The sequence below is a fragment of the Camponotus floridanus genome, unplaced genomic scaffold, assembly GCF_003227725.1.
Source record: "Camponotus floridanus strain SB8 unplaced genomic scaffold, Cflo_v7.5 scaffold71, whole genome shotgun sequence".
Classification (NCBI taxonomy): domain Eukaryota; kingdom Metazoa; phylum Arthropoda; class Insecta; order Hymenoptera; family Formicidae; genus Camponotus; species Camponotus floridanus.
Window position 1 is genome coordinate 1,072,485 of NW_020229840.1, and position 12,571 is coordinate 1,085,055.

Consider the following 12,571-nt stretch of genomic DNA (forward strand, 5'->3'; position numbering starts at 1 on the left):
TAATTAGCTCAAGACTTTAGTTTAATAGATATCGTCGGATAGAAAAATATATCAGAAATAAAAAATAAAATATTTTGAAAAATTTGATAATTTTATAATTGTATTTAGCTTCTCGTAAAAGGATTTAAATATATTATTATTAAGTAAAGGTATAATTAATACTTTAGTAAAAAATTAAAATGCATTGTTTTAAAGTATTAATTAATACTTTAAACCAATGCATTTTAACTTTTTAATTAAATTTAATATTTAATTTAAAAAAATCTTTGACTGTTCTAAATTCGTAACTTGAAGTATGTACAAAAAGAAATAAAGAAAGAGAAAGAAAGAAAAAATAAAGAATGAAAAGAAAGCTTTAACATAAAATATTCTCAAAATAGGAATGGGCTTTAAATAATTAAAAGCTAAATGCTATAAACGGTGAGTAAATTCTCCTTTTTTAGTTAAAAATTATTTATTATGTACATTTCTGATTTCAATTAGGACCATTATCAACATATAAAATTAAATTTGATCGTGCGTATATATATCTGTGACTCTCCTTACAACGGACAAGCGCAATAATCATCCCTCCGGTTCCAGCCGTAAAAACGAAAATTATCTGGATATGGTTGGTTAAAAACATTATAAATGTCTACTTTTTTCATTCGACAAGATACCGCACGTTAACAGGATGCAAATTTAATTTTATTTGTTGATGATCCGAAATTACAATTGAAACATACATAATAAATAATGTTTAATCAGGAAAAAAAAATTGCACAATGTGTATAGCACTCAGCTCTTAATTAGTCTGCTCTTATTTTCCGCGAATGCATAATAAAATGCATACTTTTTTTTTTTAATTTAACCATCTCGCACAACAACTTATTCAAAATCAAGGAAGGTTGTTTTTTTAAAAGACAGAAAAAGGCACGTATTACAACAAGAATAATTCAGACTCCTTGCTCATTAGTTGAGTCAAACTGTACGAACGAAATGAAAAAAACAAATTTCTTAGCTACGTTCAATAGAGTTTCAGGCTATAGAAAAAAATTAGAGTAATATATAATAAAAATTGAATAAAAAATACTACAGTGTGAAAAGAATTTTTTAAAATTTTGTTCCCTAATAATTTTTATTATTTTAGTTTATTTTAATCTGCTGTGATTTCTGATTATCATAATTTCAATAATTAGAATATTTCTTTTAAATTTTAAGTTTTTGATATCAATTTAATTCACTAATTTATTTAATTTCTTTTATAAAAGATATTCAGCTGTATAATAACTTAAAATATTTTGATTAAAATATTTTAAGTGAACGCAAATATTCAGATGTTCCTTTATGAGAATTTCTCTTTAAATCAATTTTTCAATAATTAACTTTTCTTGTAAATTTCGTGTACTTTTATGTTACTTTTTCCCTTTTGAGAATTTTTCCGTTCCCGAAATTACATAAAACAGGCATTTGCTTTTAGCATCATTACATTTATCGAAATATTAATTCGATAAATTCTTTTGGAAGCAAGAGATTCAATTAAGGTCTTATTGTTTTTGTCAGAGTTCTTTTATTGCTAATCAATTATTTTCGCTACAATAGCCGCTCCCTAATTTTTTATTTCCCGTTTTTTCTTTAGTTGCTTGTAACGGACGTTTAGTCCTTGATATCTATCACATCACTAACATCCTCACGAAAAACTAGAGTATCTCATTTATTTCTTGCGAGCGTTTTATAAAAAGCGCGTGTAAGTATTTACCAAGAAACTGTAACACACACTAATGAGAATCTCTGCGAACAGCTCGTGCCTTCTTTTGCGAACTAAAATATTGGTCCTGTTTTGTGTGTACAGTTTCATCATTAGAATCTATGTTCTATCATAAATATATTCATTTTCCTTTAAAGGAATACTCGTCGTCGGCTATATATATCTGTATATGTATGTATATTTGAGATTAATAGTATAAAATTATCACATTTGATAATATAATTTTTATGTTAATAATGTTAGCAATTTTCTATTTAATTTCTATTTAATCAAAACTACATTATAACATTATAAAACGATATTATAGATTGTAACTGTAATTTATTCCACGTGCTAACTTTGAAAACTAATATATAATGTAAAATACAAATTATTTACAAAGTTAAATGTGAATATATGATTTCGAATATTTCGGGATCCTTCACTATTATAATATATAATTATTCCGATTATATAATTTCCTGTAAAGTGATTTTATTATCATTTCTCGCGGAAGTGATACTATTGCATCCTTCACTATTACAATATATAATTATTGCGATTATATTATTTCCCGTAAAGTGATTTTACTATTATTTCCCTTGGGAGTGATTTATACTTGCAGTTTAGATGAAAGTATTATTTTTGGCTGGTCTCGTAATATCGCGCTGTCAATATTTACGACTGGCATCAAATAATATCTCGAGTCGATAATTTAAACTTTACTCTGTCTTGCATATGTAAGCCGGATATTCTTTGCACGTAAATCCATAAGATCTTTCAAAACTTATGTTAATTTTAAAATAAGATTTAATCATACGATATGTTATAACATTCAATATGTTATTTCAAAATTATTGCAAATGACTAGAGGAATGCCAAATGCAACAAAGACAACTAGATAGTACTTTTGCATTTCAGATATATTCTGATAGTATTGTCATTAATTTAAATGGACGCATATAGTTGGATTGAAACAATATATCTATCTGCTACATTTAGATCATCAATTAGTATAACGTACAAATTCGACCTTGGAATTTGCCGTTTACGGTAGCATGAGTGAGTCCTTCTACGATTGTTTCCAAACTGAAATAGACTCCTAGTGGAACCTACTCAATCCTAGTCTTCATGGATATTCTATTTTGGCATGCTGAGAAACGCGATGCTATTTTCATGCGGCTTCTGCAGATAAGCTAAATTTACGAGATATGTCTAATCGCCTGCAGGGCGTGAAACGTCTACATTTCTGCACCGTGAGAAATAGACGAATTAAAGGAAGTGAAAGAGACTCATTTCCGTGAATCTAAAGATCTAATTTTCGAAATAGCAGATTGGTCCGTAAATTTTTGAATTCTTTCTATTTCCTTTTTTTTGTACTTTCCGCTCTTTCTCGTGGTAGCACGTAACTAAAGTGTCGAGTGGAAAATGAAAAAGAATTTAATATTTGTAAATTAATCGCGTGATTTCAAAAATTAGAAATGCAAAATATCACAATAAATTCCTATCAATTCTCTTTAATCCTCTCTATTATTTGCAGAGAAACAGATAAACCTGCTAAAATATCACATTGTCATTTTTAATCTTCTTCCAATAAAAGATCGCTAAATTTGATACTTAATTCTTCTTAAATAGAATATTTTCATATCGGATATAATCGATAACCCCTTCTCTTCACAGAGATAGATTTTCTCTCTCTCTCTTTTTCTCTCTTGAACGCATCAATTATTTTTATATTAAAATATTTCTTTCTTTATTTATCCAAAATAAAAATTTTTCTTTTAAGATTAATACGATTTTGAAAAAACGTTGTTGCAAAATTAGCAACATCTGCTGTTCGTAACTCGAGCGATATCTCATTCAGTCAATAGCATACTCACCCTGATCGTATTTACGAAAGTTTCGACGGTCAACGATGCTTTTCGTTGCAGAAACTGTCGCCAATTGGAAAGCAATAATCCTCGCAGACGAAGAATCGACAGCCCGCGAGCACGATTTCGCGCCGGATATTTTATCCGTGGATACTGCGGATTACTGCAGTGACGACTAGTCCGATAGCTTTTTCCGGCTTGCTCAGAGTATATGTCGTAAATTGCAAGCAGTTTCAGAAACTGTTACACGCATAGATCGCCCGTCATCGCAGATAATTTTCTTGGTATATGCGGGCATTTCCACCCTTTCGCGTTTTTATCGTCTACTACACGACCTCTCTTATAACGTTCAGCAAATTGTTCGGTAAATTCAATATGATAGAAAAGATGAGAGAATGCTACTCCCGACTTTAAGTAAATCTTGATACGGACATCATATGGATAGTCTTCTTGGAAGAAGTCGACGAAATAAAGACGCTGTTGATATTATCAGTGCAACTCAGTTTCGTTGAGATTACAGTACTTTGTAATAACAAGATTTCTTATGAGATTACATGAAAAGATTAGAATATTAAATAGCGTCTTGATTTTAGCAATTTCTCCTTGAAAAGACCGAGACGCAGATGATATCATTGCATTATAACTAAACAAGCTCGTCGGAGTGTCATGTTCTGAAATATGTTTAGTATACTCGGTTTATCTCAAGGTACAATTACAAGCACTGCATATTACGTTAAAGAATGACATCATCTGATAAAAAAAATTGGATTCTTATCAATTTAATATACCCAGCAAGGAAATATTTGTAAAACGTTACTCGCGGTCGCTTTCGGAAATCAAAATGCTTTCGGATCTTAAATTCTAATTCTAATTCTTAAGTAATAAAAGGGTAGTAAGAACATTAAGATGACGAAATTGGGGAAGTTTCTTGCGCATTTAACGATGGCGAGTCATTCGAGGAATATCGACTAAATTACTACAGCAATTTTCAGAATTAATGTCTAAGAATAAGATAAAGAAGGCGCAGATGATATAAATCACTTCAAATTTAGCTTTATTTTTAATTAAAGTTTTTGCGAACAATTTTAGCAATTGCGATGCAGATGTTACTAACTTTTGACATTTTATTGTAACGTCTGTCATTGATTACGAAGACTTCAACGAGCATTATAGCTGTCATATTGATTTATTAGATTCATTATTATCGTCATTGCATTAGTGACGATACGTATTCAATTTAATGCATCGATCTCGTCAGACCCGTTCGATGCTATCAGACACGCGGCTGACGTGCAGGCCAAGTAGATGGTTCTGATAAATTACAATCGCGCATTCTCTCCCGCGTTCGACCGTGCATTATGTAAATTCTAGCTCGCTATATTCGACACATCGATAACAATGCAAAAAAAATCTACGCTTTAAGAACGGAATAACATATACTAATAAAAAGATGAAAACTTTATTTTAACCCATCTCTTGACGAACGCAAAATCAAATTTTTGTTCTGTTATAAAGTTTCTGAAAACTGACACTAGGAAGCGATTGCGGTTTGCCCAGAGCTACAACGATCAACACCTATCCACAAAAAAAGTTCGTAAAAATTCCAGGTCAGTTTTTCTGTTCTAAAATAGGACAGTGGCGTACAAAACTGCATTTTTTGTCACGTTGCACGAGCTACTGCTACAATCCATAGTAAAAAAAAGCACATAAAAGATTTTTTAATCCTAAGACTATATAAAAAAATAACAAGGGAATAAAGCTTAAATATCAGAAATAAATTAAACATTATCTGAAGACAGAGCGTGATTATTTTACCGTGATTAACGCCGTGACTCTTATTATTCTTTTTTCCATATTAAAGGAGGCAAGCAGCGATGAGCAAGAAAGTTACTATTTTTATGTATCCGAGATTTCCCAACAAGACAATGCCTTCGTTGCATTCGGGAGAATAATCGCTTCTTCACGTATCAATAAATCCTGAACCAAAGGTAGCTTCGTCAGGTGTAAATGTTGGAATGCAACATCGGCATACCTGTAAGAGCACACTAATGCAATAGGACTCGTTCTTCGAATGTGTTCGCCATCGATGTCTATGCGCAGTCTACTGTAAAATTCAAATCAGCGATTGAAGCGCAAATGCAAGAGAGAGGGAATTTTGATTCTAATATTAGATTTCTCTCTATAGCTTTTCGAGATATGCGAAGATTCTCTATCTGTTCCGAGAATTGTATGTAGTAGACCTTTTTTCTCAAACATTCGTATAGCAATTATGCGTCGGATTATTAAGGAGTTCTAATCTTTTAAGAACCACATTTAAGAGATTTCGGATGACAATCTGAACTTTCGCATACATATACAGAGCATTAGTACAGGATAACATAAAAAATGAACATATTTTTTTAATATAGTAATTAATAATTTTAATTTAATAATGTTCTGGACTTAACCCATTTTTAAAATACTCAAAAATATATTTGATTTATACAATTAAAGAAGTCAAATATCGCTTGTGTGAGATAAAGATCTGATGTTGTAATTTTTTTGTAAATTTGCAATGTTTCTACAAACGTATTCATTCATTAATGAGCAATTTTTTAAAATCACCATTTCCTTCGATACTCTCCACGCACGAACTCTATTACCTGATAAAATTCCTTTCATGACATGTACATAGCGATATGCAAGTCGAAGCTGACGTTTCGCTCGTTCAATATCGACGACTAAAATATTCTTCCAACGATAGGGATCGTCAGTAAAACGTCAACACGTCAGTAGTTCAGTTGCAGATTTGCATGTCGAAAAATTCGGATATCTAAATCTGAATAGTTTGATTAAAAATCGATGCGAAAATATTCATAAAATTATTCGTAAATTCTACTTCTTTAAAAAATTGAAATAGAAATTAGCTCCTATTGCTAATTTGTGTAAAAAAAGCTCTCAATGTAAAATATTATTTTAGGTATAAATTTTATATCAAAAATACTAAATCTTAAATACAGACAATATCACATTTAATAATAATTGCTCAAAATATATAATTATACATATATCCATATTATATATCCACATTAAATTTTAATATCTTGTCATACGGTAGTCTGTCTAAGTTTGATAGTATTTCTAAATTGTATAATTCTTAACTAACATATATATTGCATAATATTTCAATTTCTACATATAATTAATTAAATAATATCTTTTTATTATTAATATATTTATATTATTAATATTTTTGTTTATAACATATATATTTATTAAAGACTCCTATGACAATATAACAATTACGTAATTATGCAATTATTTAATGTTTTTTATGTGTGTTATATATATTATATAATTATAATTATATAATTATATATTATATAATTTTTAGATATATACATATATATATATATATATATATATATATATATAAATCTTTTGAAAAATTAAAAAACTTTTGTTTGTATTGCAATTCAAACAACATATTTTACTAATAATTAGAGAAAATAATATTAGATATAATTATAAAAAAAAAATACATATAATTGCTACCGTGTTTGATTTTATCATTGTATCTAAATGTTTGTTGATCGTGAAAAGGTTGCGTTTAATGTTCATAGCGAACATATGGCAAGATTAACGTGTCCGTTGGGTCTACCTTTTATCTAAATGTATCTGCCAGTGCTGAATTTGCAGTTTCACGCAAAAATACGAAAGTAATAACGCAATTTAACACGCCCAAACATCCATTACTATTATATCTGATGTTTTATTCTACCTTTACTCATTCAATTCTATTCATATTCGAGAAACTTCAAAAATATTTATTGATCATTATTAAACTATAGAATTTATTGATCATTATTAAACTATAGAAAATCATTCTTGAACGAAAATATTCATTATTATATCATTCCATTATTATTGCACAATTTGAGGAGCAATATCTAAAAGAATTTTCCGTTGTATCTCAACGTGCAAAAGCATCGCATGTGATCAAGATCGCATATTTTAACGGAAATTTCATTAGATACACGTCCGGAATCTTCGATACGTAGGGGAAGGAGAAATTAAAGTTCCATATTTTCCTGCTCATTATACCTTCGGCGAGCGATGTTGGCGCGAGAATAATTTAAATAGGAAATCGAAATGCCGCCGCTTTTCTCGCATTTTATCGCGCGACTTTATTAGACTGAGGAATAAGCCTACGAGACAAAATCTGATAACTCGTAATTTACGTAAAAAGAAAATGCAAAGGAGTAAAACTGAGCTAATTTAAGGAACGGTAGATAATGAAATTTAAATCTCTGCCAGTTTTCATCTCGCTACTGTCAAATTTTCTCTCACCGAGCGAGATGAGATTCGCCTTCATGTCATTGCCAGAGATTCAAATAGCAACGAAACGAGACACTTCTAAACATGGCAATGTAGCCTGTCAGGATTAAAATAAAAAGTGTCTACAAATACTTCGAAGCGCATGCAATCTAATTTGCTTTCGTAATTTCTCGAAAAAAAAAACAGATTTAGATATTTATCGAAATGTATCTATAATATATTTTTTTACATATATGTAAATAATGAGTTTGAATTATCTAAAAATGAAAATAAGAGAAGGTTGTTCGTTTGAATTAAGATAAAGATGAAATATATATATATATATATATATATATATATATATATTATAACAAAATAAATAATAAAAATTCTTTATTATTTGTTATATCTTTGTTAAATACCGACAATATATAGATTTACTAAAAAAAGTATATAAATTTTATAATCTTATAATTTGACGAAAAGTTTATATATTTTAAATAAAAAATAAGTTATGACTTTTCTAAAGAATAATTTTATAAACAATTTATAAATATATGAAACTATTAATAAAACACATTTATATTCCGAATAATCTATACGCAATTATTAATGAAAATATAAATTTATAAGTAGAAATAAAATTCAATAAATAATACTATTAATAATGATCTATGAATAATACTATTTCTTAAATTATATTTCTTATAGATATAATCGTAACTAGTGCTATATTTTCGAAATAGTTTGACTAAAAACAATTTAAAAATTTTTCTATTAAATTTTCAAGAAACAAATTTTAAAAAATGCGTGTGTATGTGTGTGTATGCGATTGTATATATAGATCTGTGTGTGTATGACATAGACATAGTAAAATCGATTAAGAGATAATCTGTACATGGAAAAATTGGACATAACACCCAGCTATGCCACAATCACAGAATTCTATCTCTCCCTATTTTAAAACTGCTATTAAATTTTTGAAAAATTTATATGATCTAAATTATTAAATAAGTTAAAAATCTTCATATATAAACTTATAATATATGTAATACGATAATATAATATAGAAAACAGTTCAAATTTTGTTTAATTTTTCAAGATATTAAAAATATCGCATTTTTTTAAATATTTATGCAAATTTTTTGTTTATATTCTTCTGAAAATAATCTGATATCTAAAATTCGAAATATTTCAAACGTTACTTTTTCTCCCACGCGATACTTTTTCTCCCACAATCTACAATCTCATTTATCCTTCTACTTTTATTAATCAAATACATTGTCTCGATTTGAATTCACCTGAATTAGTGTATATCAAGACTAAAACATCAAGGTCGACAAGGTAGTTGATTTCGAAAACGACTTGGCACGCTCTTGGAAAGCAGTTATTTAGTACGGATACGAGGCAGCGGTGGTCTAACCAGTTTGTTTGTCAGACCCAGGCCAAGCCAATTCTCAAGGGACTGATTTCTCGGTGGCAAAGGTGGTTTTCCGGATCTCACTGTGACCACATCGAATATTGTATTCGCATTACTGTACTCGTAAAGTCGATACTATAAGACCATTCGCGTAATGGGAAAGGTGGGTATTGTTCTTAAGATACAAATAAAAATTATTCTTTTACAGGATACCTGAAATACGTTGAGACTAAAAAAATTATTTCAGATATATTATAAATATATAAGTAAAATTTGTATTTTATGCAGCATTAAAATTAAAACATGGGATATTTCTTTATGTAGATAAATAATAATGTAAATAAATACATACTATTCCTTATGTTTTAAGTTTAATTAATAATGATCAGAAACGTGTAATATTTGAAATTTCATATACAAATTTTAATACTACTTTTGCGGTAAAATACATTCTTTAATATATTAATTCCGTGTTTACCTAGCCACTAAAACGAGATAATAACTCTATTATATCATATTGTACTAAATATTAAAAAGTCTCTTTTGATGTATACTGAGGCACACAGGAGAGCTTTTATCTACTTAGTAATAGAATTTCGTTAATTCTATTAAGTTAATTTGAAAGAGAAAGGGAAAGAGAGAGCTATAGCTCTGGATAGAAAGTCGTTTTGCATAGTAAAGCAAAATGTATGCTGCTGCATATATATATGTATATATACATATCATTTTAATAAATAACTTTTGAAGAATATAGAAAGTTAAAATCGTTGTAGAAAATGATAAAAACAGAAATTTAATATACATCATCGTTCGACAAGTTCATTCAATAATTATAAAATTGTTTTGCTTTATTAAATTAGCAAATTAAATTTTTTAATTAATAAATTTTTAAATTATATAATTAAATAATTTTTCCATGTATTTTATATTTAATAAGACTCATTTAATCTAAATAGTAGATATCCATAAAAATATCATTTTATATAAGTTTATAATCACATTCGGTGTAAATAAATATTATAAATTTAAATGTTAAATACAAAAGTATTTAATAATATAATTAAAGTATTGGAGAATAATTGCAAGATATGCATTTCAAATAATTATCTACTTTATTACTTATTTTTAAAAGAATGTTATCAATTCAAATATTTAAAAAATATATGAAAAAATTTGATTATTTAATTATATAACTATATAATTAAAATCTTTTTCCGTATATTTAATATTTAAATTAATGAAAATCTTGTACGTTAAATATAATAGACATCTATATGTAAAAATTATCACATATAATATTATGCATATCTTGGAATTTTTCTTCTTTGTTTACTCTATTATGATGATTATTATTTTTAGCTTTCCGCTATAATTGCAAGCATTATTGCTAATCATAATTACTTAATTATTTCTAGGAAATGTAAACAGAGATTTAAATGCATAGGAGAGAGAGTGTTCTTGTTTGAGATCATGGGATATATTGCCAGAAAACATTCACAAAATACTTATAATGGATAATCATAAGAGCGAAAGATTATACGCGTATTATATTCTATAAATTTAAATTATTAAGAGGAAAAACAAAGTTTAAGTGATTAAATAAATCTTGTTATAGGATTTTCATGAAGCCATTAGTTAAAATTAACTGAAGTTTAAATAATTCTTTTCCTTTTGTTAATTAATTTCCGGAAAAAGAAAAAAAAAGATTAAATTTTAAGTTAATTTTAACTTATATAATATTTACGAAAAATAAGCGATAAATATCTTACTCCAACATAATAACATAATGTTCAATATCTCCTTTATTAAAATTTTTTAAATTAAATTATAAAAATAATTAAACTATAAAACATGCGAATTTATTTATGACTTCAGGCAACGAAGATTTAGAGAAATCTTTGTTTGGGTTTATCATATTTAATTTAAAAAATTATATTAACTTGAATATACGGAAAAAAACTTTTCATTATTTATATAATTATAAGTTTAATTATTGCAGTAATATACTTACATGCACATTGATATTTTATTTTATTTGAAGTATGAATTCAAGTAATTTTCATATATAAACGTTTATTATTTAGCTTGAAGGAATTTATCAATTCTCAATTATTACAAAAATATACGGAAAGATTTATATAATAATTATATAATTATATCATTAAGTCTACAATTAAATAATTAAATCTTATCACATTTTTTATTAACGTTCGAGTTGTCAAAAATTCCTTTACGTTAAATAATAAATTATACATTTATATAGATGAAAATTATCTGAAAATTATCTAAAGTGAAGGAGAATGCATCAAGATTACACGTAGCGAATACAAAGAATCGCACAATTTCGGAAACGGTACCATCGACATTTTACGGCCTTAATCCGCGATGGAAAATATTTCATCACGCAGCCTTAGCTATATCAAACGCAAGGTACGACGAAATGGCCGGTAGATTAAACGAGGACGCTTTTTGGCTTTGTGCTGTACGACAGCGGCGATTTGCGCCGCGGAAATAAATCTGCAGTCGTGCCAGCTGCGACCGGCTACTTTATATCGGCCGCAATCGCTGCTTTTTCGAACCGAGAGAAACAATCGACAAGTTTCCATCATCGAAATGGCAGATGATGCTTCGCGATGAAGTTACAGATTTGGCGCGCGCGGCGCCTACCGGCGTCGTTTCAATTTTCCTTACATTTTAATCGATCTATTTCGCATTCTTATCGCATTCTATCTTACTCGTTGCCCATTTATTGCGTATTTTATAATACGAAAGTTGAAAAAGTCGTAAAAGGTAAGAAACGGTTATCTAAATTATCGATTTTATCGCGAGGTTGAGAAAGAATCGAACCCTTCCCCAAGCTCCTCCGAGACGAATTTAAAATTTGTACGCTCTCTTACCTTTTTCTTGAAAAAAGTAGTCGAATGTAAAGTGGAAATACGTTGCTCTTTCAGTTCCAATCGATAGCACACATCTCGATCTACGGCAACGTAACAGCATCCTTTTTTTATCTCGACTATAAAATCTTCCTCTTCGCTTTTATGGATATATCGTTACTACCGGGGCAGGTGTACCAACTTTGCAAAATCGATTTCCACTCAAAGTCTGAAACTAGAACCCAGAGAGGAAACTCGAAGTTGAAAAAAATACTTCAGCTAGGACGACCAATCCCATCGACCTAAATTCCCTAGCTCTCTTTCAACCCTAGAGACCCTGTACTAGAGACTGGCCATTCGAGGATTCGGCGTGATTGGTGCATAT

The 12,571-nt window shown here is 28.6% G+C and overlaps 1 protein-coding gene across 1 annotated transcript in view; it reads left to right on the forward strand.

Annotated features, from left to right (window-relative positions):
- The window catches only part of LOC112639548, a 48,514-nt gene that overhangs the window by 35,243 nt on the left and 700 nt on the right, over positions 1 to 12,571 (forward strand). The window lies entirely within an intron of this gene.